At 39.0% G+C, this 25,607-nt stretch overlaps 1 long non-coding RNA gene across 1 annotated transcript; it reads right to left on the reverse strand.

Annotated features, from left to right (window-relative positions):
* Positions 1 to 2,628: 2,628 nt before the first annotated feature.
* On the reverse strand, positions 2,629 to 22,806 carry LOC132492442 (uncharacterized). The gene is made up of 3 exons (XR_009532816.1): positions 22,735 to 22,806; positions 4,992 to 5,036; positions 2,629 to 2,930 (listed from the first exon to the last, which is right to left on the reverse strand). It is a non-coding gene; the product is annotated as an uncharacterized LOC132492442 (long non-coding RNA).
* Between the last annotated feature and the right edge of the window lie 2,801 nt (positions 22,807 to 25,607).

Below are 25,607 nucleotides of genomic sequence, written 5' to 3' on the forward strand. Positions count from 1 at the left end.
GTTAGCCTTGTTTTATTCAAACTATATTATTCACACACTCATCAAGAATGTTTTAATGCACTCCTCAAAGTTCATCCAGTGAACATTTCCAGTACTAGTAAAGAAAAGTTATGCATGGATAGTTCCACCTTATAGATTAAGAAACTGAGAGGGGAGAGTACATTTTCACAGACCACAGAGAAAGGCAACATGATAATTTAACTGTCATCAAACTGATTCTGTGCTCAAGTCACTAGAGCATGTCTGCCATCACCTAATTTGGTCAGCCTTGGTTGGCTTTGGAGAAGAAGAATTTTCAAAGAAAAAAAATAACATTTTCATAATACTTTACTTATGGCCTTTGTTACAGCTTCCACAGTATTATTAAGAAGTTAAATCTAAAATTCTTCCAGAGACAGAATTAAGCTCCCAACCCAGTGAAGCAGATAAATTCATCTTAACCGATCTTAAAAAAATTTTTTGAGACATTTGATATTTTTAGAAGTCTCTGACCAAGTGTTAAGTAAACTAAAAACTAAAGGAAAATTGCAGGTGGTTCTTAATATTGTATAAATCAAGTAACTTCAAGATAATGAGCAACTCACCTTTTACAAGTTTTTTTTAGTATTTTTCTAACATCTGTTATGTAGAGAATTGTATCAGGTGAACATCACCAATTAGCTCTCCTCTTCAAGATCAAATACTTTTAATCCTTTTTTTGTAATGTTTGGAAGGAACGTGTTTTAATTGAATCATTTACAAATTTTAAAAATTAGCCATTAGCTCAATCTAATACCAAATTTAGAGAAAAGGATTAAAAAGCTTAATTTGTGACTTCATAACCCATTAAAATTTGGTCCAAAAACTATTCTAGGTTTTATTACATAGTTAATGTCTTAGCCTACTGTTGAACGTTTTTAATATTATCATTTGAAATTAGAGATTAAAATGGTTCATTTCATCTTGCTACTCATCCTGTGCCTTTTAAAGGTAGAGCTATTTGGCTGGAAAAAAAGGAGGGGGTGTTTCTAAGGACTGATGGGCCATCATAAATTAGAATCCTGTGAGTTCTTTGCAGATCTTACACTGAGTTGACAGTGTAAGAAACAGGTGCCTGTTAGGTTTCTCTTTGCTTTGACAAGCAGGTGTGTGGTTTGCTGCTTTTGCTGATCCATCCAGACACTCAAGTTCAGACAAAGGCAATCCAAAGTTTCTGTCATTTTTGTTTATTTTACCTAAGTAACTCTTGTGAACTCCACCCAGGCTTGGGAGTCTGCTTGCCCAGGGATAATTTTACTAGGTACATTCAGTGGTATTTCAAACTTCAGAAGGATGACTTTGTAGAGTTGGCTGATACTCTTTTATAGAACCTGGCCTCGTCTCTCGAAACCTCCTGGAAGGCAATACCAGTGTAACCTATGTCTATTCAAAGTAGATGTTTAAGGGAGAGTAAGTCTCCAGTTTAGTGCATTTAAATTAACCTACTACTCTTACTCATTCATAGACATATTCAGAAAACCATGTTTTGCTCTCAGCCGCAATTTGTATTGAACTGAGTCACATGGTGAGCTGTAGGAGAACGTGTGTAAAATATATAGAATGCTGGTTCTTAGTCTAAGGTCTGTGGACCTTCTGATTGTCTGTGAAAATTGTGTGTGTGTGCATACAGTTGTGCATTTTCCTGAGTAGAAGTACCATAGTTTTCCAAAAGTTCTCAATGCAGCAACTGATTCCAAAAGGTAAAAAAACATTGACATGGAGAGAATAATAAATGACTACTTGTCTTTGCTTTACTATCAAGTATAATAAAACATTGCAACATTGGCTTCTTATGACCTTTCATAATCACAACAATCAAAGGCTGATTCTTAGGTCTTTTTTCCTCTCCTCAAGGTTACTGTGAGCCTTTCTGCAGGAGGTATTGCTCAGTGTGCCAGGCCCTTGAAAGCTATCTGGCAAGTCAGTTTTAGGGGCAATCAGAGCACTGGTGGCATACCAGACAATTTTAGAGGGCACCGGCATGACATTTAGATAAATTCAGCTAGTAATAGATATCTCCCTTGACATTCTTTTTTAGTTCTTCTGGTTACGGCAAAGAAATAGTACCAGTTGGCATAGGGATTATTTTACCACTTCAGGAACCCTCCCTAGTGTCTCCTTTCAACAGAAATAGCAGGCCTCCAGCTCAGTCTTCACAGGAAACTATATCTGGCAAGAATTTAATAACATTACTCAGTTCATGGTATTTCTTTTTATGATTATCTTCTATTTAAGGCAAATAATACTGGTTTTCAATTTTAGTTAATAAGAAAGTTTATTTTTTAAATAGATGTGTTTAATATTAAAAAGAAGGAACAACTTAAAGAAAAATATTTTTATTAGTACAGATGACACAAGGATATGACAAAATCATAAAACTGGGTTGTAAATAATAGAAATCTGAGAAATACCAGACTAAACAATTACTAATCAAGTCATGCTTTTATTTTTAGAGAGATTGACAATCTTTTAGAAAATTCAATCTATTTAGGATAAATCTTATAACCAGCAATAGCAATTTCTAGTAAGCATTTCTGAAAAATAAGTACAAATTGTGAGAGATGCCTTTAACATTAATTACCTAGGATGCTTTTAAATGCTTGTAATAGAAAACATGACTAAAAGTATCTTCAACCATAAGGACTGATTCCTAATGGTTCCAGCATAGATTCAGTCAGTGACTCAGTGACATCAAGGATCGAGGTTCTTGCCATATTTTCCTCTGCCATTCTTAGCATGTCAGTTTTGTCCTCATATTCATTTTCTCATGATCTCAAGAGAGCTTCCATGGCACCAGTCCTTGTCCAACAATGACCAGATTCAGGAAAGTATGAACCTTTTGTCCCTTTGCAGAGCAAAGGAAACCTAAAAGTTCCCTTACTTGCCTTCACATTTCTCAAGCAAGATTGCACCTGTATAAAATCAAACATTACCAAGAAGAAAATGAATTACACCAGGATTGCCTTAACCTAATCCTCATTCACCCACTGAGGCTAAGGAGGTATCAATAAAGAACATGGGCCTAATAACTGAACAGTATTGGTGTTCTCTTGGCAAGGAATTATGAGGGGAATGTCTGTTGGGTATTCAATCCACATTGTTTGCCATGAGCTTGCATTAACACAAGACTTTAACAAGTTGGGACATGCAGAAAGTCTAAGGATTAATATTGGAGAAAACTCTTATTTCAGTGTCACAAGTAATAGAAACCTGGGCCAAATAGACAAAATACAAACAGAAGATGGAAGCTAACAGTTTTTTTTTAAGGGTCCAAATAGAGTAAACTCTCAAAAAAATTTTATCTCAGGGGTTTAAAAAACATTGATTGGTTGATAATCCTTCTCCCCTATTCTACCTGCCTCAGCTACTGTGAGCAGGAAAGGCCTGCAAGGGCAATCTCAGACCAATTTTAAAACTGGTTGTTGTTGTTATTGTTTTTAAGAATTTGACATTTTTTAAAAGCTGCAGAGTAGACATCATGGGGGAAATAAAGAGAACATTATTGGGATTTGTTAGATATTTTAATTTCTTTTAATTTTAACTTACATGTGGAATATGTGGAGGGGCACCTTTATCTCACCTGTGCATAGGTCTTGTCAGTGTTTTAACCTGGCCCTGACAGATAACTTTAGCTCCAGTAAATGAGATGGTCTATAAACCTCCAACTCACCTCTCTCGAGTTACTAGTGTTATAAATGCTTTCTAAGCATAATTCTTGGCTTTATTCCCCAGTCCAGAATGAATGGAATCAAATAAATGACTGAATCTGGATCTGGTCTCAGACATGAGGAGACAGGAAATGGCCATTCAACAAATATTGAAATATTGATTGAGCACCAAAAGGGTGCCAAGTTCTTTGTATTTATTTTGATTTTCATCCCAAAAATAACTCTATAATACAGACATTTTTAACTCCAATTTTCAAGATATAAAATTAAGGGCCAAAGAAAGGGAGTGATTTCTTAGAGTTTACAAAACTGGTAACTACGGAACAAAGATCTGAACTTGGGTCTTTCTGATCCCAAATCCCATGTTCTTTGCATTGAACTCTCCTGCCTCCTGGGGGTCTGCACAACCAAATACCAAAGGACAAAATCAAGAGGTTATGAAATGAGATCAAAGGTACAAGCTAAGATGTGGAAGAACAGAAAAATGGGAGTCAAAACCAAATCTAGGCACAAACAGATATTTCACACCTACTATGTGTCAAGTGTAGAATAGAAAACACGTTGGTATACCTGTCTAGACATGATGGACAAGGGGAAATAGGTCAAGAATCAATAGTGACTCCAAGATATGTGCCCTGAGATCTAAAGGGAGGGACTTTTTATGTGTTCCTTGGTGTGGGGTTAGAACAAGGAGTAGGTGTGGCTGGGACTTGGGGATAAACAGGCACACCTGGGCAATAGGAATGCACTTGGCTGGGTGGGGCTAGGGAAAACAAACTTGACGGTAAGGTTGCCTTTTCACAGCTAGGTGAGGTTTCCCTTACCTTACTGCTTACCTGGATCTGGGGGCAAATTCTAGCTACCTAACTCTTAATTAACTGACAGACTTTTTCTCCTTGATCATAGCCCAAATAGTTCCATATTTTACATACGGGTAGAAGTTATTTTTATCTTGAATTTTAGTAAACAGAGTTTATTGGGGATTATTAAAGCTCTAATAGTGTTACCATATTTGAGTTCTCTCTGAAAATATAATTGCTCAATTAGCATTTCTTCTGTTCCCATTCCAAAAAAGCTGGGCTATTGTCACCTGAGTTGTCATCTAGGTGTAGTGTTATCTTAGATATCTATCACTTGAAGGTTAAATATCATTATTATGTTTGTTGGCCCAGATGATATACCACACAGTTTCAGCTGTATGACTCGTCTTGTGGAAAAGAATGTAATTTCTTTTAGTGTATCAGCTCTGACCTGCCAATCTTCATAATGGCCTGCATATTTTTTACCAGGCCTTCTCATACTTACCAGTGCTACCAAGAAGACGTGGCAGTTGTCTGTATTTATCCAAATCTAAAGAATAACAATGTTAGTGCTGAGACATATTTTCAACTTGAGCTTACCAAGAACCCATTTTAATTTCAACCCAAATCTGAATATACAACACAAAGTTGGAAAAATCCTGGAAGGCCAAACCGTGCAACAGACTTTCCTGAGCCAGAAAACCAATACTATACCCCTCCCCACCCCCTTTCTCTGAGAGTACAGAAAATGTAAACTACTCCATGTGCTATTAGACAAAGGTCAAAAGATACATTGATCAGTTCAATCCTAATGATCCCAGGAAAGTACACATAAACTCATTTTATTAAATAAGTATTATTTACTAAGCATCCCGTGCCTCCAAAAACATTGAACTCATATTTTCTAAATGTATTTTTCTGTATTTAAGCATACTTTGGAATTAGCCTGTAAAATTTACTGATGGTAGATTGCATTGCTTCTTTTGCAAAGGTAATATGATTATTGTCTGCCTGACCTGGGAACAGCTCTATTGTGAAATAGCCAAAAAGCTCTGAAGCTGGAGTCAGAAGGAATCTTAGGTTCAAATTCTGACTCAACCATTTGATTCTACATTACTTTAGGCAAATTACATAGCCTCCCTAAATCTCTTCATCTAAAATATAAGGATAATAAATTTTACTTTAACAAGTGGTTGGTTTGAATCCCATGAGATGATGCAAATAAGTACTTATAACAGTACATGACTCTGAAGGAGCTATAAAGAAGTGGTTACTTAAATTTAAAAAGCAATAGAGTCAGTCAAGAGTCAGAAAAAGAGTCAGAAAGGGAATGTACTTAAGATGTAGAGTGACTATTTGATTATTGAGAAAAAATTGAAGGTTTGGATATTTTGAAAATTCCCCGTAAAATATACAGCAACCACCCTCCAAATACCAGTGACCTCCATATCTAAATTTTCAGCCTTGGCCTCTCCTCCAAGCTTTAGACTCTGGTATCCAACTCCCCACAGGACTGGTCCATCTCAACACGTCCAAAACTGAACTCAGCATCTTATCCTTCAAAACTATTGTTATTTCTTAGCTTAGTGGAGTGTGCCCATAATTCACTCAGTCACAAAATTCAGAAATTTGGATGTCGTCCTAGAATCTTCCATCTCTCATATTCCACCCCAAACATCTAAATCAAGGCCAACAGATCTGTGGTTCTTAAACCTGGCAGAGCTTCAGAACTAGGGTACTTTGTAAAAATACCAAGCCCTGCCTGCCCCAGAGATTCTGATTCAGAAGGCCTGAGGTATGCTGTGGGAATCTACTTTCAAAAATAAATATACAGAACTTCCACAAAGAATCTGATACTCATCGAGATTTGGAAGCCACTGTTGTAGTATACCTTCTTATCCGATCTTGTATGTATATCTTCCTCTCCATCCCTACTGCAGCTCCCTTACTTTAGATGCTCATAGCTCTCTTAATACTAAAAGTCAGTCCACTAGTGGTCACTGTGCATCCAGTCCCCCTAACCCCCACTGCATTTAATCTTCTAGTGCTGCCAGATCTATTTATCTGAATCCAAGCTTTAGAGAAAAACACATCTAAATTCAAATCCCTGCTTTGCTAATTACATGCCTATAACCTTGAGCAAATTACTTCATGTCTCTAAGACTCAATTTTCTCATCAGGAAAATGAAGATGATATTAATACCTATTAAATGAGATTTGGATGGATAGTATATGTAAATATCTTAATACAAGTACAGGGACTGGCATATAGCAACCTATTAGAATTATTAAGCTAATATAGTTGTTGTTTTTGCTATTATGACACAAATCTATGTAATTCCTGTTTCATGTTCTCCTCCTGCTCCTAGCCTCCTTTTCAGTGAACAAATCCTAAGTTAGGCCTTCTTCATCACAGTTGCCTTTCTCCAACCTGGACCTCTAATAATCGCCAGTCATGAAGCATCCTCTGATATGGCATTTGTCCTCCCAGATTTCTTCCCATGACTCACACCTGAGGCCTGCCCAGATTATACAGCTCAGCCAAGTGGAAATTTCTAGTTTGTGTGATTTGGTTCTTCCACTGCCCAGGTCTGACTTATCCAACTACCACCTAACAAGAGTTGGGTGTCCTGACTCTAAATAAAGTTAATAAACACAATTCTCTATATGTTTTGTATAGGGCTCAATCTACCACAGATATATGGTATACAGTACATAATTATACTCTCCTCCCTAAACATAAAGTTCTGAGTATTCTTGCCTTAGCCAATACGTAAAGTTTAAGCTCAGATAGAAGAAAAGAACAGTAGACGCTCAGGTAAGCTCAGGTAGAAGTAAAGGGAACCAGTCTGAAGAGATGTCATTTTCTGGAGGTGGGCAAGTCTGGTGGTCAGATCAGCTAGAGTGCCAAAATTCTTTATCAGGGGGTGAAACAACCTGATTCCAGAAAGCCTGTGGCTGGGGGTATTTGAAGGGCTGTGGGAGGCAGAATGAAGCCCTCGGGAAAAGAGATTAGCAGGACACAGCAACAACGAGGAGGAGGGTGCTAGCAAACTTATACTGAGTATTCATCACAGATCGGGCTCTGTGTTAATTCTTTTACAAACATTTTCTCTAATTGTTACATCAACCCTTCAAGCGGTTGAGTACCAGATGGAAAAACTGAGTCTCGGGGGGGTTGAGACTTGCCCAAGATTACATGGCTAGTAAACAAACCCACTCCCCCCAACCCAATTCCCCCACAGGAGCCTAACCATAAGAGCACTAAAAGGGGGGATTTCAGCTCACTGAGCACAGCATGTCCCAGGGGCTCTCTTGAATCAATTTGCATACTGCACTCAGAAGAGCAGTTAGTTCCTGTTTCTTTAATCCCCAGGATCCCTCTCCCTTGGTCTGGTCGGACAGGACTGAGCCTGCTGGTTGCAGGTAAGGGTGGAGCAGAGAGGGACTTGGGTGATTCAGTTGCCACCAGGCTGGCAATACAATTGCAGATACTGGCCTAGACAACACTATTCTCTTAAATCACATAAGAATTCAATCATAGATCCACTAGACTCTGCCCATCACAGAAAAGTAAATAACCTCCCTGAGAATTAATTTTGAGGAATTAATCCAAAATGTTCAAGACACGTGGCCTCAGTAGTTATAATACAAAAAAAAAAAAATGCCTAACAGCATAGGAATGAATAAGTAATTTTTGGCTGAAACTTACAAAAGCAGTCATTAAAACTTACATGACAAATTGCGCATGACAACTTTGAAACAACACAAAATAGACTTTGACAAGCTAAAATTTAAAAAGGAGTCAAAATTATATCTACCATATGGACATAATTATGTTTTTGTTCAAAGCATAGAGAACAACAACAAGAATAATGCACCACAGTGTGAATGGGGGTTGACTCTAGTTGGTGGAAGCAGAATTTATACTCTTTATTTTTCTTCTTATTGACATTTTATGATATTTTTAATGAGCATAGGTTAATTCTCAATGCAAAAAAATAAATAAGCTTTGTTTTTTAAAAAATAAAAAGAACTAGCCTCCTGGAAAGTCCTAGTGCATTTTGGAATTGTTTCTGAGTCTGGCTCAGCCCACCTCCTATTTTCTTCATTGTGCAGCCATGATCCCATGACCCAACAGCCTGGTGGCCTGTGGTAATCAGAGCTGTTAAGTAACTTCCCTGAAATTTTGAGGGTTTTGCCATTTTCCCCACTACCTTATAAAGAGTCTTCAACAGGTTTTTGGCTTCATAAACTATCAGAAATCCATTCTTCCTCCCAGCAGTCCTTTTTATTAGAATGATTTGGTGAAACACAGGACCACACAAGCAAGGGCTGGTTTTAATTGTTAACCATTCCCCATTGTGTTTGGTTTCTTTCTGCTCCCTGATGGGCTCCACTAGAACTCTTCTGTAAACTTCTGTTCCTTAAGGACTCCCAATCCAAATAGGGCTGCCCGCGCCCCTCCTCCACAGTGTATCCTGAGCAGAGGTAGCCAGGTCACAAGCTTGCATTAACCAATAATGTTTCAGAATCCTTACCTAAGAAGGAAGTGGATGCTAGGTGATCATGGTGAACACAAAAATATCAAAGGATCCTTGTTACTGTCTTCCAGTGATGAGTATATTTTCAAGTTCTAGTCCAAATACCTTGGCAGCCATTTTACTCCAGGGAGCCAGAGAGGGGAAAGTCTGTTCTTGCATCATTACCAACAGCTTGGGGAAAACCCAGTCCTTTCACATACAAACAGGGCTGGCTTCATTTGATTGCACAGAGCCAGCCAAATAGGGACTTCTTAATAGCTCATGCCTCTGACAGTTACTCAGCACCACCTCTGAGATTTAGTAGAGAGCAAAAAACACTCCAACAGGCCCCTTTCAGACATGTAAGTGTGAAGCACACATGGTTTTCTGCACCTCCTGTCAGCCTTGCTTTGGTGAAGAAGAAGATTCAGTCAAATTCATTTCCATAAAGCAGTGCTGCTCTATATGACTCTACAGAAACCACATTAAAGGTATCGAGTGAGGGCTATCTGTATTACTAGAAAGACACTTTGACAAACAGTAGATTTTTCAAAGTGTGACAGATGCAGTACAAGGCTAGATGAACCCAAGAAGATTAAGAAGAAAAAAAAAAGCTGTAACAGTAGAGGACGGAGAGGGGCATCTAAGGGAAAACGTAGATCTAGAGATGATAAAGAAAGGAGTGGAAAAAAAAAAAAAAACTAGGGCAAATTTCCATTCTGAAGAAGAAAAAGCATCCACTTTTTACCTCACTTTGGGTCTGCATCTGAGAGTATAAATGGCATTGAGGAACCCCGAATCTTCCAACAGGACTAAATTCAGTTTTCCACAAGGAGTTTCCTCACCCAGTGCAGGAACCTTCACACCTTCTTTCAGCCTTCCTCTCTTCCACCCACTGATGAAATTAAATGATCTCCAATATTTACATTTTGCATTTACTTCTTTTTAACTTTGACAAAATGAATTAGAACTGAGGAAATTAAAAATGAAATCTGATACAAGGTCAATTGAAAACGTATTTTGCAGAGATTGACAACCACTTTGGTGTTAGTTGTCCCTGCCTCCTCAGTAAGGTTTGCATGATTGTGGCCTTTTCCAGCTCTCACCAGGGAGCCAAACAAACTCAGTAAAAATCAGCACCATTTATTAACACTCTTATTTTACCAGACTATGAGGTAACCCAAAAGAAGAGTATACATGGCTCCTTCCCTTAAAGAACTGAGAATCTCAAAACTCTGCATACATAAGCCCCAGCTAAGATTTTAAAGGATCTCAGAGCTGGTTTACAGTAAGAAAATGCATATTTATCTGATAATGAAGAAAATATGGAAGGAAGGTTAGTTGTAAGAAAACCCTTCAGATACTCCAAGATTTTCTGGTACAAAATGTAATCCATGGGAGCTTGTTAGAAATGTAAAATCTTGGACCCTGCCCCAGATCTCCTAAATCAGAATTAGCATTTTAACAAGATCCCCAGTATAGATACACGTTTGTTAAAGTCTGAGAGGCACTTCCCTAAGACTTCTCAAGCCCCTTTACACCCCCTATTCAAATTGAACACAATAAGGCTTAAAATGTTGGATAGGTAAGAAAAGGTAGAGGCAAGTGTAGAGGCAAGATCAACTGTTGGGTTTTTTGTTTTGTTTTTTGTTTTTTTTCCCAAAAAAATGAGGCGTTTCAGAAAGTGCAGCAAAATTAATCAAACAAGTGCAGGAAGAGGGAAAAGGGGTTTCAGTTACTGATAAGCTTGATATGAGTCAATTGACTATGGCTACCAAGAAAGAAAAAAAATTGAAAAGCAAGCAAATACAAAAGCTAAAGACTGCATTAATAGAAGCATGGTATCTGGATCAGGAAGATGACTGCCCTACTCTACCTTACACTGGTCAAGTCTTATCTTAAGTGCATTCAGTTCAAGATATTGCAATTAAGAAAAATAGAGACAAACAAGAACATGTTCACTTGAGAGAAACCATGATAGTGAAATTAAAACCCTGACCTGGGGGAAAAATTGTTGAAGGAATTGGAGTTGGTAAATTCATTTAAGAGAGGTTTTGATGAAAATAAAAAGCTTAGAAATATGGAGGAAAATCATGTGGGGAAAAAACACTTGGTCTGTGGACAAGCATTTGAGAACCATTGGCTAAGATACCTGAGGACAAATCACACCCCAGAAATTTGTCATTTAGGACATTATTGGATCTCCAAAGCATCTTCTGCAAAAACCAACAAGGCAGAAAAGCAGGTATCATTCTCCTCAAATTACAGGAGAGCATGATCAATGATGGAGCCTGGTGTAGAACAAGCCTTTGTCCAGTGTGCTTTCATTACCCAGCTTGCTATGAAATTCCTACCTTGGTAATCTTTACAGAAGTAAAGGAAGTAAAAGTGACCCCCAAAATTTATTTTGATTTTTTCTTCTACCCTATGATCCAAATACAGTTGCCACTAGCCTCAAGTGCAGTAGTGTACCGACACATGGCTAGTGGAACTGAGAAACTAAAATTTTATTTTTGTTTAACTTAAGTTAATTGAAAAAATAAGTATAATTATTTTATATTAAACTAATATTTAATTCAGTTATTGGAAAACTTTAAGCATGTTTGAGGCATTTTGGATATATAAATTTAGTTTTTCAATATTATGAAATCTAAATATTATTTTCAAGGACAATTTAATATCCTAATTGACATGTGCTGTATGTAGGTGGAAAATATGCCCCAGAGAGCAAATATGTACATGAAAGGAGATGCAAAATATTTCAGTATTTTATATATTTATTATATGTTAAAATGTTTTAGATATGTTGAGTTAAACAAAATATGTTATTAAAATTAATTTCACCTCTTTCTTTTTACTTTTATAATGTCTTTATTAAAAACGTATAATGATCTATGTGGCTCACATTATATTTCTATTAGACATCCCTGCTCTATGTCATTCTGAAAAAGTTTGAAAAGGAACTCAAACCTCTTTCTCCAATCTGAGGCTGCCAGTAGTTCACTTTTCTATCAAACATGCCTGACTTAAGAAGGAAAGATGCAAACTCTGCTGAGAAGAGCAAGATCTCCAACACTGCTCCCTCATCACCCCTCCAAGTATTGCAGAGGTTTTAGTAGAGCCCCTTAGGAATGCATAGTTTCCCTGCTGTAAGACACTCTCAGACAGCGAAATGGGACATTTCTGGAATGTATTAAATGCAAGGAGAAATCCCTTCTCATTCCTGCTCCTTTAGTTTAGGTGAGTGGTGATCCCTTAGGTGGTTCACCCCTTTTGCTGTTGCCCTGTCTCCCCTTAGGTGGGACCGATCATAGAGGAGACCATTACCCTGTTCCATCCTCTGCAGGGGAAGCAGTAAAAATCAAGCTACATACACTTGAATGCCAGGAATGAAGTTACAGAGAGCCTGGTTCTTCCCATCTCCCCCAGACTAAGCCCAAAAGCTCACAATTGGGAGTTGTGGTTTGAGAAATAAGCTTAGAATACATCATTCCTTTCCTCTTCTTCTCTACCTGGCTATCTCCTGTTCATCCCAGTAAAGGCTTCTTCTTTCAGTAAACATTTCCAAATCCCAACTGCTAAATTTCAGTGTCCTTTCCTCTACTTCCATCATACCCTGTGACTCCTTCTTTCATATTTATCACCACTGTCTACGTCAAAGGTCTCCTAGAATCTCCTGAGGTGTATTTCCTCATCATTGCCTGACATTCTTAAGGTAAAGGCCAAAATGCCAAGGACGTCCTGACTTTTGAGAGAATCTGACTAGTTTACAGGCCTAAGGGTAAGCAAGGTGATGGCCTAGAATATGTAACAGTGCTTCCCAATCCTCACATGCCAATTTCATGTTTTTTTACCATACCTGAGTTCCTCCAGAATTCTTATTAATATATCTTTAAATAGCTCATATTTTTCATTTAAATGTGTTTAAAGAAGAAACTTTACATCACTGTCATAAATGGAAAACTAATATTTTATATGCATTAAAAGAACAAACAGGGGCTTCCCTGGTGGCGCAGTGGTTAAGAATCCGCCTGCCAATGCAGGGGACACGGGTTCGACCCCTGGTCCATGAAGATCCTACATGCTGTGGAGCAACTAAGCCCACGTGCCACAACTACTGAGCTTGCACTCTAGAGCCCACGAGCCACAAAGATTGAGCCCGTGTGCCACGACTACTGAAGCCCACATGCCTAGAGCCCGTGCTCTGCAAGAAGAAAAGCTACTGCAATGAGAAGCCTGCGCACTGCAACAAAGACCCAACACAGCCCAAAATAAATAAATAAATAAATAATTTTGAAAAAGAGTGCAAGCAATCAAAATAAACATTTATCCACTACCAGCTAAAATCCTCTCTTCTACCACCAGTGGTATACCCATTACATACAGGAATAATGGTCTAGAACGTCATTTGCAGAACAGATGGAAATCTAAAATGTGGACATGAACTTCCAAAAATTTCATGGCAAACTGATTTGGCTTAGCAAACCAGGTTTTTCAGAATGAAGACTTTCTCTGAACCACGATCCACAGATATGAAGATCCCCTCTCTGGACTCAGAGCCGAGGACAAGATGAGGAATAGGGAAGTACAGGAACCCAGTAAAGTCTAAGAAAAGCAAAACTCATTCTCCAACCCATTCCACTCCCAGCCTCTAGCTCCCAGCAGTGACATCTCAGTGAGCAGCATACTGAGAATATTGGCATGGACAAAGATTTTAACGGGGAGGCAACAGGGAGCAAATAGCTGAAGTCTGAAGTTTACTTCGCATGTGCTATGAATCCCAAAGTGGCTGACAGGTCCCTCAAGTGCTTCTTTACCTCCTCCGTCAAAGCCTTTATTTAGTGATAGTTTCATAATCCCCCTTAAAGCAGGTTCTGTGGATAAAATAAATTCAGCTTGACTTTTTCTTCTAAATCCTCTTTCTTATTTGGGAATTACTATTTTTAGCAGCACAATTTAGTTTCTCTTTATCCATGCATATGAAATGAAATAAAACTCATCCCTTTGGAAAATGATCTTAAAATTCTAGGACCTCAGATTTTATTAAAATCCCCCAGGTGCATATAATGACTTTAGATGTAGACTACATCGTAGTCTTCTGTACATGATCTTATTTCAACCAACTCTCAAATAGGAAAAACAAAACAAAAAAGAACACTGGTATTTAAAAAAAGCTAAATTAAATAAACATGGATTTTGCATAATATATCCATAGGGATTTAGACAATTAGGATGGCAAAGAAAAAGAGTTTCTGGTAGCTAAATGGATAAGAAACAAGCAGTTTCCTTCACACCAAGTAAAACTAAGGGTGCTGCAAAGAGGTTATTTTGAAGGCAGATTTCCACGAATTGTCAATCACTCTCAGTTAACAGAAAATTACACCCATATATTCTTAGAAATCTCTCAGTTCCCTCCTTACTGTGTAGTGCTTTGGTGGTAATGTTCCTCTTTGAGGTGGTGTTTGTTAAATACATGTGGCTCGATGTGAAAATGCTAGGGGATTTTTGCATACTTTCCTAGCCTAGATGCACATATGCTCTTAGAAATATTTTGCAGAGATAAATAATGGTTTAACACATGTTCTACATAATCTTTTTGAATAGTGGAAATATTGCTCTAAAAATTAATAGCTCTTTAGAGGGAAAGGATTATTTTCTTGGTAGAAGAAACCATATATTGACAATAGCTCTTTTCAACATGTATAGATATTCCCTTTTTACTATTTTGCCTGAAACATCTGACAAATATTGCTTTTCTAGGACCCTTTATATAAAGTATGAAGGCAATATCAGTTAGCCTCCCAGAAATTAATAAGCAGAGAAAATAATATTTTAATTAACGGTAGGGCCAGTACAAAAATATAACAATTTTTACTATGCACAGAAAAGGAATGATCTATAATATTATTAACTTTTAATGTTAATTGTACTATATTAACATGAACTTACACATTCTTGCTTTCTACCCTCATAAAGACTTTCATATTCATTATCTCCTTTCAGTCTCTATGAAATAAGACAGCAATATTACCCTCAATTTAACTATGAATAAGTGGAAGTCTAGAGAAGTTAAATACTTTGCCCCAAGTTACAAAGCAAGGTAGTAGTTAACTAGGACAAATTCTACCACTTTATCTTATGGTCAAATGAAATTATCAAACTATGGTGCATCTTCATACTGTGTATCAACCTTACAAGTTAGAGTGTCTCCTGCTCCTGCCATTTTTCTTCTTTGGAACCTTATGTATCACTTGAACACAGTCCCAAGAAAACCTCACTAATACTGTATTATCTAATAACATTTATTCAGGCTATGCTGTAAATGATCACCGTGTTGGGCAGTACTTTGAGGGAGATATCATTATTCCCATTTGACTGATGACAAAGCTGAGGCTCAGAGAGCTTAAGTCACGTGTGCACGGTCAGACAGGCAAGAATGGTTAGAGAAGAAGTAGAATCTGGCTGCAGCAAACTGCAGAGCCAGCATCTTTGTTACTCTCCAAGACTCCTCAAGTGAGGTCGTAGAACTCCAGAGTCATTCTCCAGCAAATGGAATTGTTCAAATGTAGACAGGCTAAGAAACTGACCGAAGCTGGTCTTTATACAAGCTAGAAGATTACTTTGGTGAGTAAAATGAATTGTTATATTACAAAAAGATTATCCAAAAGAATCCATCAAGCATTAATTAAGTGCTCATAATGTCTTATAAAGAAAAATATTAGAGGGCTTCCCTGGTGGTGCAGTGGTTGAGAGTCTGCCTGCCGATGCAGGAGACACGGTTCGTGCCCCAGTCCGGGAAGATCCCACATGCCGCGGAGCGGCTGGGCCCTTGAGCCATGGCCGCTGAACCTGCGCGTCTGGAGCCTGTGCTCCGCAATGGGAGAGGCCACAACAGTGAGAGGCTTGCGTACCGCAAAAAAAAGAAAAAGAAAAAAAGAAAGAAAAATATTAGCCAATTGTTATTAACCTCAGAGGTAACCACTCTGAAAAGACCCAAAGTTATCCATAGTGATCACTGTGGTGCAGATCTCCTGAAGACTTAACGATCCAAATCCAATTTTATTTGGGCAGGAATGTGCCTTTGTACACATATGTGGTTCCCAATCTGCCTGTACTTCTCAGGACTCTGCTGTATTCCTCCCTCTGACTGCTGGACACTATGGCATCATGTCTCCAACTGATGTACAGTGACAGGTCATCCCTCTGTCTGATCCCACTCCTATTTGGAATCACACATTCCCTGGATTAGAAAGCATTATTTAATACTTCGGAGCAGCAAACAATATCAAATTGCATCTGAGAATACAAAAGTAAGTAAGCAATACTGATTAGAAATAATCATTCTCTTTTGCAACACCTAGCCCATAATTGGTGTTCAATTAAGTATCTGTGAAGCTGAACCCAATAGTATCAAAACAGTGCAAGAGGAAGCTTTCCCCAGGGAATAGAGCCATATGTAAGATACACAATGGATCATTGAAAATTCGGTGTACTTATGCTTACAACCATAGAAATGGAGGAAGATTTAGAGACAGTTATATCACGTGAACAACTAAGGCCCAAAGAGATAGACCCAATGTCACAAAGGTAATTAGTGGCAAAAGTGGGCCATGAACCAACGAGTCTTGGTCACATGCTCTTTCTAAAAACATTGTCATGTAGAAATGTATTTTTAAAATAAACTCAATTGTACTCTCAAATATGTGTTTACTACAAAGCAGATCTCTAAGTACATGTATGTTTATCACATGCAGATAATTTTTAAATGCTGGATATTCCTAAGCCTGACCTGAGTCAAGAGACCTGGGTTCAAGTCTCAATTTTTTTTTTTTTTGGCAGTACACGGGCCTCTCACTGTTGTGGCCTCTCCCGTTGCGGGGCACAGGCTCCAGACACGCAGGCTCAGCGGCCATGGCCCATGGGCCCAGCCGCTCCGCGGCATGTGGGATCTTCCCAGACCGGGGCACGAACCCATGTCACCTGCATTGGCAGGCGGACTCTCAACCACTGTGCCACCAGGGAAGCCCAAGTCTCAATTTTTAACTAGCCCCTTGATAGCAAGTCACTTTGCCATGCTGGATATTGGTCTCCTGAACTGTAAAATGAAGATGCCAGATGTAACTGTTAGGTTACAACTGACCAAAAAAAAAAAAAAAAAATCAAACTGACTTAAGCAGAAAATTCAAACTGACTTATGTCCAGAAGTAGACATGTTTCAGATGGGTCTTAAACCAAGGATTGCTTCACGTCACGAGGATCTAATCTTCTATCTGCCTGCTATGTTCCTCTATATTGGCTGTGCTTTCAGGCTCCATGTTTCACAAGATGGCTGCCAGCTACTCTAGGCCTGTCTCCTCTACAAGTCTTCTGAGTTAGGTAAAATCAACAACTACACTGGACAAAATGCCTTTAAGATCACTAATATTTGCATTGATTTCTGGTTCTATGAGGCCCTATTAATGTCTATCTTAGATTATAGGAATATAGGAACTGTTTGGAGGAATCTTAGTACCTCTCTGTACCCCCAAAGGAAGAAATTTGTTACATTTCCACTGCCATGGCCATGATGTAACTAGCACTTCATGGTGTGCCTCACACTTCCTAGTTGTAGTTTCCTCCATGTACTCTATTGTCAAATGTCATTTTGCCTTTGAATACACTCTTCCCTCTGTCTGGGATGCCCTTATTCTTCCTTGTCTGTCTGACAAAAGCTTACTCACTGAACAATACATCACTTTCCCTGGGAAATCTTCCCTGATTACAACCCTCCACTCAAGTGAAATTGATCACTCAGTTGTACTTAGGCCTTCCTACCTACCTGGACTGTATGTCATATTGTATAGTATTCATTTATTTACATGTCTTCTCCAAGGAGTATTAACATTTGGAGGTGAGGAACCATGCCTTATTCATCTTTATGTCCCCAGTGCCAAATAACAGTGCCTGAAAGATAGCAATCATTCAATAAATTTTGATGAATCAATCAATGAATCAATAAAATCTAGTTCCTCTGAACCAGAACATTATGGACTCCCATTCTGTCACCTAAAACACAATTTAAAATAATGCATCTCCCTCCCACACCTCACTCCAACTCTCTGACAATAGCAAATCATTTTACAGTCTTGTATGTTCATAAAGCAGAGTTGATCCTGCTTTCTAACCATTTTTAGGACAAATGTTTACTTGGTTTTCACAAAATGAATGGGATTCCGCCACCACTAAATCTGAGGCATCTGGGCATTAGAAAATATGCTCCCCAATACCCGTACAATTATATAGGTATATCTCAGTATTGCATTCATTTTCCTAGGAGTTCTTTGATGAGAATACTGGAGAATACTTTTTTTTTTTTTTTTTGCTGTACGCGGGCCTCTCACTGTTGTGGCCTCCCCCATTGCGGAGCACAGGCTCCGGACGCACAGGCCCAGCGGCCATGGCTCACGGGCCCAGCCTCTCCGCGGCATGTGGGATCTTCCCAGACCGGGGCACGAACCCGTATCCCCTGCATCGGCAGGCGGACTCTCAACCACTGCGCCACCAGGGAAGCCCCTGGAGAATACTTTTAATAGAGTTTGTTGAATGTACAATTTGTGTTGCCTATCAATATTCCTCAGCAATGGTGGTTAATTTGAGGAAAAATTCTGTGTGCTTTGGGAATCTGTTAACTAATAATATTCCCGCTCATCTTCCATAGCCAGAGGTTGTTATGCCAGAGGACTCTAGGGTGCAAAACCTTGCATTAGGGAACCGCAAGACAGGAAGTTGCATGTAGGGTTATCACTCTATGGGCCCCACCTATATTCTACCTCATTATTTTTATACAGGGAGGATTAAAGCCTAGAAAAGGAAAAGAAAGGTAATGTTCAAAGAGGAAGGCAGGCCATTGCTCTTGTCTTGGTTATAGGAATGTGGAAATTAACTTCTGATGACATCTATAGCTACCAGCAAGCAAGACCAAAGCATGGGTCCCGGGAACAATTTCCATGATTCACTGTTGCCTAGGAAAAGCTCAGCTTAATGGGTTGCAGTACTGACTTGGGTGTGGCTATTACTTCTTAGACCTCAATTAATACATTGACCACTAGTTTACTGCCAGCCTTGGAACTTAAGGAACCAAGGAATTTAATGGGATATACTGTCTAAGCTCAATGATGTTTCATTTGCTTGACTCACTGACCATGACCTGGGAAAACAAACAAACAAACAAATTCCAAAAGCATCTACATCTACCAAAAGAGCTCATTTGATGTTGTAATACTGATATTATTGTGATTGCAAATCCACTTAGAGACCACCCACTACACCACTGGAAAAGAGTCCAATAGAGGCCTCTTAAGAGTTCACCCTCATGCTCCTGCTCTAGAAACTCCACCTTTCAGGTTTCTTGAATGAATCATGCTGTCTCTCAAATCCAGGCTTGGTGCATACTGTCCCATCTGCCTGGAACACACTTCTCTCACTGCCTTTCTGATCCCTCCGTTTCATCTAGTCAAATCTTGTTTTCCTTCAGCTCACAGTTCTCCGGGAATATCTCCCACGATCTCCTGGACTCAATTATACCTCCTCGCATGTAGAACTTTTCCTTCCCTAACACTTGTCACACCTATAGTTATTTGTTCAGTGTTTGCCTTCCTGGATTGATTGTAAAGTCCATGAGGGCCAGGATCCTTTCTGTCTTGTTCACAGATGTGAACAAGAAAATGGGAGCATGGAGTAGTCTTATTAAATTTGGGGAGAATTAAGAGAAAGTTCTCCCATACAAATAGCAAAAAGGGGGAATATCTGGGAAAGGAAGAAAAAGTGAAACCAAAACTAACATTTCAATGTATAGTAATTCCCTCTTATGCACCAGGCACTGGACTATGATATGCTTGGGGACTGCAAAGTCCAACAAGTCATTGTTCCTGCTCAATAAATTATAGTTGTCTTGTTTGAGTCAGAAAACAATAGGTTGATGAAACAAAAGGAAATTCAGATTCCTGAAATAGGAAGAGGGAAATGAGAGAAAGAAGAATTGGGGAGAAAAGACAGCCTTTGAATATTTTCAGATTTCATTGATTCATTTTACCTTCTTTACCTGCAGCCCAAAATATACTCTGAATTCAAACTTGTGTTTTGTAGCTGAATATGGAAAGTAAAGGCCTGTTTCTTAAGATTTATAAAGACATTTGGGGGCTCTTTGCTTTGTACATTATAGTATTCTTTCAAAAAACAGGTCAGTCAACAAACATTATGGAACCCCTGCTATGGGGCCAGCACCATGCTTACCACTGCGGGCTGTAGAGTTTAAAAGAGATGCTTTATCCTGCCTTCATATCTCAGCTCTCCACGTCCTTCCTAGATGCATAGCTGCTTGTGTTTGTGTGTTTACCTTTTCATTTTCCCTTTAAATCAGCACTCTGTAATTTCAGTAACACATTTTGGTGCTGTGTTAGGTGAGGAAGCTGAGATAGTTGCTTACATGACTCAACAGAGCTCATGTTCTCCCAAGTTTCTTTGATTTAACATTCCATCCTCATTCTGACCACACTGCCTTGGCAGCACCACTAAGTACCAAAGATGACAATGATTAAGTCCTGTCTCCTGAATAGAAGATACATTACAGATCTGTTTTCTTACAGTAAGAAAAATAATGCTAGTCGCCATCTGAATATTAGAGACTGTACAATTCTACAAAAAAAACACTCCTGTATTAAATTTCCACTGGCCTACCAAAAAAAAAAAAAAAAAGAAAGATCAAAAAATGTGTTTATCTTAGCAATTGGAGTTTTTCTTCAAGAAGCTGGCTCTGCAGAGGGGGACTGTAAAAAAACAAACAAACAAACAAAAAACCTCTCCTCCCTATGCTTTGATGGGGACACCCCATGGAGCTCAAAGTGACATGACAAAAGATAAGCGTAGGTTTTTGGAAATTCTCAAGAATCCAGGAAAGTAGAAGTACCAAAGTAGAAAATATAAGTTAAACAAGAATTTAAACAAATTAATGGTTACTTGGTAGATGTCAATCCTTCATCCCCCAGATGGTGCAAATTCTAGAGACGTAAAAGAACTTGGGGTTGATTCAAATGGATAAAATCAGAAAGCTGGAGAGAATTCAATATGAGCTATCAGAGAAAGAAGGCACTGGGGTAATTAGCCTTCCAGGAAAGCCTAAAAAAGCCTTAAAAAAAAAAATCAGTGACAGTTCAGAGATTTCTGTGTCCAGGGTGTGCTCCTAAGGCAGTTCCTACGTGAAGTCTACAAAATGGCCCTTTTGCCCAGTATGAAGAGATGGGGTACGAACAGATACTGAATAGAAGAATACCTTCTCCTTCTAGTCAGTTCTCTGGAGTGTTGTAAACTAAGTGAGTAAAGGAAACGTATAGCTTAGTTTTTTCTCCCAAGACTGACTCACATTTTACTAAAAATAATTTGTGCCCCTCTTAATAGTTGACCAAGTGTGTTATACTGCACTGAACAGTTAAGGTAGGTGCTGCTCATTAGTCCATCTGCAGAACAGTCTCTGTATCCCAAGTAATGAAAAAGAAAAAAATAACTGTCAGTAGAAAAGTGATGATAGAATGAAGCAAACAAATTACTTGGGAATTAACACCCCCCACACACAAAAAAATAAAGTCTATTCCATCACAGGAGCTTCTTTCTGCTTCCAAGAAAATCTGACATCTAAAAAGTCTAGATTGGTTAAATTTCAAAGGGAGGCGGGGGGTATTAATCAAGGAATGCCTTTTCCTTGGTTAGGACCATATCTGCCTCTCTCCAAGAAAGTCTTGAAGACTTTGGACATTGTGAAGCTGCAGTTCTCAGAGTCTAGTACCACTTTCCGTTGGATGCCTTTCTATCAAATCATCAAGGAGTATCTGGAAAACTAGACTAGATTAGCATCCCTGCTTAGGGTGTGTCAGTCAATTCTGTTCTGCAAATGAGCCAGGATCTGGAGGCATCCTTCAGACTGGAATGAGGAACTTGGTGGGTGGCCTAGGAGTCTGGGCTTTGTAATAGAAGGACACAGATAGAACTTCTGGCCATGAGAAGCTGCAGAGGAAGATACTCAGAGTCCAGGGAAAGATGCCAGTCCACATCCAGACTACATAAGCACTAAAGAGAATCAGCCCAGGTGCCAACCTAACACTATAAATAAAGAATCTTGGCTTTGTCAGAGGGAAGCCGTTATTATCTTAGGGAATATGTCACAGATACATGGAGAAGCACAGAGATAAATACATCAAAGGTGTGGGTAACAATAAAACTCAGCATACACATAGTGATTACAGTTGTTAAAGTGCTTTGCCACAAATGATTGCATTGAATCTTCACAACTCCAGGGATAGAAGAAAGGCAAATATTTTATTATCATTATTTTATTATCATTATTGCTGTGCCCACCTTCCAGGTTTATCGTGAGGCTAGAAATCAGATGTTAAATGACACCTATCCTGCATGTGGCCACTCAACACATCTTGAGACCACCCCAGGGAAAAGAGGCCTTATCCTCCATCCTGCATAGAGGAGAGGGCCCATGTTCAGATCCTTTATGATCCCGGTTCCCACACAGTGAGCTCACCCACACATGACTGGGCCAGATCCCACCTCAGACCCTCAGACATCTTTGTTATGACTAATCCCACCTTTGGAATGTCTGTGGTCAATTAATTCCAATTAAGTCTTCCATTCCTATAATCCTCGTGTACCAAAAGAAAGTCAGTTTACCTCCCCTGTTCTTACCCCTTAGTGCTCTGTACTTCTTCTCTTTGGCTTCTCTCCTCAAACCACTAGACCCTCTGCAATCTTCTTCCTTTATGTAAAAGAAAAAGAACCAATAAACACAGCATCGCCCCACATTATGCTGTATATTTCACCTACCATAGAACTAAGGAGAGGGGTGAAAATTTATTGACTCCTTAATGCCACTTTAGAACCACCACAGTTCCATCCTGGTACCTTTGACATCTGACAATACCACTTTGTACACTTCTATATTTCTATCATCTGCTGACCTCCTGGTCACATTCTTTAAGACATAACACTCATCTTCTCCCCTCAAACTCAACTTCTGCCATTATATTCCAGAAAACTTCAGTGTCTTTGGGAGCAATCCACCCAATACCTTCAATCTACTGTTCCTTGACCTCAAATACACAGTAACTATTCTCACCTCCACTCCACTTAGACTTCCCCACACTGCCAGGGTACATCCTGAAACTTCTCATCACCCAGAGTGGGTCCACACCAAAAATTTTAACTACAAACACTGCATTCTCTGACCCAGCTGTCTTTCCTCCGGTGCTCTCAGGATGCTCGCTTGAACACACCTGCTCTTCAAATTCATTTAGTCCTCCAGCTCCTGGGTCTTCATTTCCTCAGAGTCCATCCACCTTCCCCCAAGCAGACTACAAGTAGTTGGCTATCTGACCTACTCACCACCAGCACCCTCAAATCCAAATATGTCTCTTCCTGTATTGCCCTCACCTAGAAAACTCCCAACACAGGATCAATGCCATTTTGGTACCTAAAAGGCTGAGCATTCCTAAGCAAAATGTTAAACCATTCAGATTTATGTCCCAACAAACATATGGTCTCCAATCTTAAGACGTCAGTATATCTCAATCTTTTCACTTAATCAACATTCCTACCTACTCTCCTCAGTAATTATTTTAAACCTATACATCTCTGTTGAGGCCCCCTCACTCTAAGTAGGCAACATAATCTTTTTCTTCACTGAAAAAAAACTTGATGTCCAGAGAGGTAAGAGGAAAAGGAGGGAGTGTGGTGTCCTAAAAGCTAATTTTTTGGAAGAATCCTCTACTCTCTCTAGAGACCATTAAATAGAGAAGTTCTCAGGGCTCACACTGAGCTGTCTTCTCTGCTCATTTTCAGAAGTGTATCTCATCTACTCCTATAGCTTCAATGATCTTTTTATGCAGAGGACTTTGAAATCTCTATTAGCAGTCCAGATCACTTGCCTATATACCATTAAAGCTTCAACTCAACATTTCCACTTATATATCTAGAAAGTATCTCAAATCCTCATGTCCTAAATTGTTCTCGCTCTCTCTCTCTCTCTCTTTCTCTGTCTCACACAGACACACAGACACACACATCGCTTATCTCCTCCTCAGTAAAAGGCATCACCACCCATTACTCAAGATAGAAAACTGGTAGTCATCCTTGCCTCCCCCCTCTGCCTCACCCAATTCATCAACAATTTCTACTAATATTATCTCCTGGCTTTCTCTCAAATCCAATCACTTCCCTGTTCAAATAAGGAAGCTAAAGCTGAAAGAGGTTAAGACATTTCACGATACCACACAACTAGTAGGTGGCAGAGCCAACTCGTCTGCTTCCAAAGTCCATGCTAAAAATTCGACAATACTTTTAGAGGGGAGTCTCAAAGCCAAAGATATCTTCAAGAAGCACAAAGTAGACTATTCCAACTGCAGAATGGCCCAAAACCCAAGGAAAGAAGGCACAGGGAGTAATCAGCCTTCCAGGGAAGAATTTAAAGCCTCAAACAAAATCAGTCAATCAATCAAAGGACTTCTGTGTCCAGGAGGCTCTCCTGAGGCAGTTTCTACATGAAGACAGACAGTAATGGCACTTGTGCCCAGAGTGAAGAGATAGGTGCTGGATAGAAGGAGAATATATCACAGAATGTGACCATTGATGAGGATATGTCTTGAATGACAATAGCCTTCTGCTTTTTAAACCACTGAGATTTTGAGACTGTTTGTTATCATAGCATAACCTGGTTTATCCTGACTGATTCCATCTCGTTCTATTTTCGTTCAGGCTTATGTGGTACTCTCACTATCAAATACAGAAAGAAATAAAGGTTGAAATGGCTGCAAGGAATGTTCTTCCTCTGGAAAACTTTTCTAATAATTCCTTTCATCCTCTTGCTGGGCTCATGTTTCTCCCTGGTTTCTCTCTTTACACTTTTGATGTCAGTGAAGTTGTCCATTGGAGAGACTGAGAAGAGATGAATGTTAGAGGAAAAAACATTAATGAATGGCAATTTTTCAGCATTCCCCAAAGATGAAGTTACCTTGAAAATTATGTAAGAATACACCATGAAGCCTATGGAAAGGTGATGTAAAGAGGTCTGTTTTTTATACTGTATCATCTTTCTAGAGCTATATCTTTATATCTTCCTGTGTGGCAGCCAAAATATTCTTTGCACTAGAAGCTGCATCTACCTCTATTCAGTGGTTCAGAATTTTAAATTACTTTTGGTTAAAAACATGGGCTTTGGAGTCTGGCAGAAATAGGTCCATGTCCTGAGTCTCTGCCTCTTCCCAGCTGTGTGACCTTGGGCAGGTCTAAGATGAGGACAGTAACAGTATCCATCCCATAGTGTCACTGTGAGGTTTAAACCATCAGTGAATGTACAATGCTTATTGCAGTGCCTGCGGGTCTTAATAGGTGCTAATTATTAATAGTATTAGTAATACTATCGTTTTCATGATTACTGTTATTTTTACTATGAAACACATAACACAGGGACATGTATTTGTGTATCTAATCCATAGCAGCTGGGTCTGAAAGGCAAGAAGATGTGAAGACTCTTTTAGAAGATGGGAAAAATAAATTCCAATACA

This window comes from Mesoplodon densirostris, chromosome 6, assembly GCF_025265405.1.
Source record: "Mesoplodon densirostris isolate mMesDen1 chromosome 6, mMesDen1 primary haplotype, whole genome shotgun sequence".
In the NCBI taxonomy this organism is placed as follows: Eukaryota; Metazoa; Chordata; class Mammalia; order Artiodactyla; family Ziphiidae; genus Mesoplodon; species Mesoplodon densirostris.